This window comes from Pyxicephalus adspersus, chromosome 3, assembly GCF_032062135.1.
Source record: "Pyxicephalus adspersus chromosome 3, UCB_Pads_2.0, whole genome shotgun sequence".
Taxonomy (NCBI): Eukaryota; Metazoa; Chordata; class Amphibia; order Anura; family Pyxicephalidae; genus Pyxicephalus; species Pyxicephalus adspersus.
In genome coordinates this window covers 70,289,096-70,293,769 of record NC_092860.1, presented here as the reverse complement: position 1 = coordinate 70,293,769, position 4,674 = coordinate 70,289,096, and positions in this window count along the sequence as shown.

The following is a 4,674-nucleotide window of genomic DNA, read 5'->3' as shown; positions in this document are numbered from 1 at the left end:
GTCTGTTAAAAAAAATAAAATAAAAAGAGTGAAACCTGTAATATAACTACTGTACAGTAGTATGTATGTGTATGTGTGTGTATATGTATATATATATATATGGATTTCTTTGGACTCAATACAGCTATTTTGTAATGAATCCAATACAAAATTATTTGAATTTCCTGCCACTCTTCCCGCTCGCACCGACGCATGCACCAACATCACCGGAGAACGTTACTGCAGTTGCCGGCTGAAGATCGAAGGAAGAAGACGTGTCCCGAGGACCTACAGGGACCAGCAGGATGCTGGGGGACGCCAACGGAACAAGGTAAGTGTTTTTTTTTAATGTTTTTATCATGTAAAATCTACCCCGAGTCACACTTGGGAATAACGCTAGGGGGGTAATACACTTCCTTCTTAATACACAAGCAAAAATTTATAGCAAATACATTTGTAACTGCTTTGTGGACAATGCATGAATTTAATGTCATACTGGGAAAACTAGTACTATAACTGGTATTTTGCGTACCTAATATGCTATTAAATTGGGGAGATGTTACATTGTTACACATACGTCAGGTTGAAAAAAGACCATGTTCAACCACTAGGGCAATAAATATGAACCACATAAAAACCCTATAGACATAGTTGATACAGAGGAAGGCAAAAAAAACCCTGGTTCAGTATGCTCCAGCAGGAAACTGGAAAAAACTATCTTTCCTTATCTTGTGAAGCAATCGGATGTTCTCCAGATCAACAGTCTGTTATCTTTCCAGATGAGGTAATAATAATGCTTTGTACAGGGGCAGGATTATGTCTTGATCTCTGCAGTCTATTCCTCTTTTAATACAAGAAAGTATTATGCTAGCTTAAGGTATTGCAATCTACTAATAAGTCTGTGATGTACCAAAACCCTCAGATCCTTTTCCATTTTTGACACCCCCAAATATTCCCCCTAAACACTATGAAGCATGCATGTTACCCCCCAATTGCATAACTTTACATTTCTCAATATTATTTGTAATTTCCCACTTGGTTGGCCAATCAAACAGTACATCCAGGTCTGCTTGTAGATTATAGACATCCTGTATGCACTTAATTCCATTACTTAGTTTGGTGTCATCTGCAAACACAGAAATGGTAGTTTTTATCTCAAACTCTATTGTTCTGTAGAAAAATGAACATTTACGTGAGCAACATAGTGTGTGCAGTGACCCAGCAGTTAGTTTCAGCAAGTATGTCATTACTGGTAATGAAATGTCCAGAATTACAGGTGTCCCTTGAAATTCCATCGAGGTTACAATTGTGCGTCGTGTGGAAATGCAAATTGGTAAAGAGAAATGGAAGTGTGACAACGTATGTCAGGATCAGGACATTAAGGTGCCCTGACCACTGGAGAGAACAAGCCATGTTGTGTTTTTTCTTTTTGTTTTTTTTTTCCCGGAGATTGGTGATTGGAGATTGGCTAAAAGAGCAAACTTTGAAAAGGATCAGTAGTAAGTTGATTTATTCCTCTGAAGACCAATTTCCAAGTGTGCTTTGATGCCAGCAGTGACAGGATCCAGAAGAGAGATAATGAGATCAGATAGGGATTCAGAGAGGAGCAGAATAATTGGCTGAAGTCTCGATGGAAGTCTTTGACGTGCCTGCTTTGGCCACAGATAAGTTTATGGAAATCTGCAGCAAGGGAAATGGATAAATATGCTTTTACTTTGAATAAAACTTTGGGTGATGAATTTGCTGATTTTTCCATAGATTTCGCACTTAAGTTGGTAATTCAGTAAGGGAGAGATGTGGGCAGTACCCATGGTTGGTTGGCACTTTCCATGCCCTGCATGTAGAATCTAAAATGATCAAAGAGGCAGGGTTGGAAAGGGAGCTATTAAGTGGGCAGCTTACAGTGGCAAGTGTTTGCAGGATACTGCTTGCAGGACTGTGAAAGGAGAAAGTAGGGTTTTAATATCTGCAGTGTTTTTAAAGTGTGTTCAGACTGCTGTGGACAAAGCTGAAGATTTGAAGCAGGAGTTTGCAGCCCCTAAAACCCCTAAATCTAATTAGGCTCCAACAAAGGACAATGGCTTCAAGTCTGTGTTTGGGGGCAGGACGTGTCCCACCATAACTTTCCATGAGCGGGGAACAGTGAGTTTGATCAACTCTAACAGTATTAGACAAGTTGAAACGCACAATAGAATGGCCAAGTCTGTGCTCTCTAGGAGGCAAATGTTGTTGATTTACTTAAGATGAGCGTTCCTAGAGAGTTATGAAGATGGGCCAGCAGCAGGTCAGTGTTTCCAGGATAGCACAGAGGAGAAGCAAATGTATTCTTACCACTGGAATACCAGGTTCTAGGGTGAAAGTATCACCTGGCAAAAGTGGGCACTCTACAATTATTTCACCCCAGAACCGAGCAGACCAATATAATAATCTGCTTTGTTTTACATTTTAAGGTTTTATGCATCAGGAGGTGAAACAAGCAGAACTGATGGCAAGACTAGATGAGTAGTCCAGATTAGATGATGAGAAATGGAAGATGAGGAAGCCACAGATGAGTTCATGTGGATGACTGAGATTGAGTGGACTTTAATTTAAGTGTTTCCCATTTGGATAGGAGTACAATGGACTTTCATCTGGAATTTTCCTTCCATCTATTTTTAAATAAATGTCCAGAACACAGACAACTAAAAAAAAAAAAAGTTTGTAGGTAGTTCAGGAACAAAAGACTTATCACCATATGGGGGTCAATGGGAATTATTTCTTTCTATGTCGTTTATTGGGGGGGGGGGGATTTTTGCCCTTTTCTGGACAAAGACTTTCAGTTTGTTTTAATATGTACATTAGTTGGATTTGTTCAAACAAGACAAAGAAACAGTGGAAGTTATCATTAATTGATGGTCCTGTAGGTTGAGCACATTTATTGTGAGTGTGTGTGTATAAATATTTTACACCCACAGACTGCACCCTGACATTTGTAAGGCAATAAAAAATGCCATTCCTAAACGCTTATAATGTAAATTAGCCTATTTTACATTTTTTTTTTTAAGTGGTAACAAAATAGACTTCTTACACACATTTGATTACTTCTAACAGGGAGGAGATAAGTAATTTGAAGTAAGGAAGTAACACACTATGTTTGAACTTAACCTCCCTGGCAGTTTAAATAATGAGTATTTTTAAATGTAAAAGCAGTACATTTAAAAATATTCATTATTTTACATTTCCTGCCTGGTCCCGCCTACCAGCCCCACCCTCCAGCCTAAGGCTTGCCAGCAGATGCTCGGCCAGCATCTGCGTTCTGTGGCCTTGCGTCCCCAACGTTCACTCGCCGGGGACGCAGATGCTGGCCAGCATCACCAGGGGAAGCAGATGCTGGGCATCGCTGGAGGATACCGCTGGAACGTGGGAACCAGGTAGGACTTTAAAACTCCCTGGCAATTCCACCCCGTGTGTGGCTTGTGGTTACTGCTTTTGGCACTAAAATTTAACCCTGAGCCACACTCAGGAATACTGCCAGGGTGATTAAATTCAAGAAGCAATATTTACTTTGATTGCTTCTCACTAAAACAGTTTTAGGAATCACAATGACCTGATATTTGCACAGTTACATACTAAGATATTAGGCTGTCATATGCCCCCATTTTCTCATTTTTCTACCTTATCTGGCACCCCCTCATATCTCCTCCCCATTGACCCTGTTTGATATGGTCCAGGGCATGGAAGGAGATAAATGTAGAGTTAAAATTATGTTTTAAAACCTACGTCTGCTTATTGCAGTTGTGATCCAACCTTTCTCAATAGAAAACACATGCTCATATATTCTATTTCTGAATGGACATTTTGTCTTCCCAACATAAAACGCCACACAATTACACAAGAATGGATAAACTATACCAGATTGTCTACAATTTACATGGTGTCTGGATCTGTGCACTTGCTCATCTAGTAAACATTTACAATTAGTCTTCTCTACCCATGCACATTGTTTACATATTTCACATATGTCCTAGTTTTTGCAACAATAGGGTAAGCTTTTTGTGACTAATCAGTAAGTGACCTTGCAGTATGCATTTGCAATTATATAACAGGAGGAAAAAAAATTATAATTATGTTACACCCGCCTTTTTAAAAAAAAAAAAGAAAAATTCAGACATAGATTATTTTAACTGGTGTGAGTCAGCATATGATTTGTCCTTTTATTAGTTGCTTGGATAATTGTGGATTGTGCCTCACTGAATTTCTTATTGGAAATTACCCCTGTGCTACTGTAAGTAAAAATATGCATATAAATATTTACATATGTACGCTTGTGTCAGAATATTAGCAGTGAGTAAAAAAGTGAAAATAGTTAAAAAATATGTGTCAAATTTGTCATATTCCTTTAAAGAAAGCCTAGAAAAAGGAATATTAGGCTGTTCCAAAAAAGGGGTATTCCAGCCCAGGGTGATTTGACAATATTCCACATTTTTTCTGCTTTTCTTGTTTTTGCTTCAGAAACAGCTTGTTTGATGTCACCCCACAAGGTCCAGGGATTGGGCTGGCCACTCCATAACTTCAATCTTGTTGATCTGGAACCAAGACATTGCTTGTTTACTGGTGTGTGTGGGGTCATTGTCTTGTTAAAACACTTTTTGGCATAAGGCAACCTCTTTAAATATTTTTATTTAAACTGTGTTTAAATTAAATTTTATTTAAACT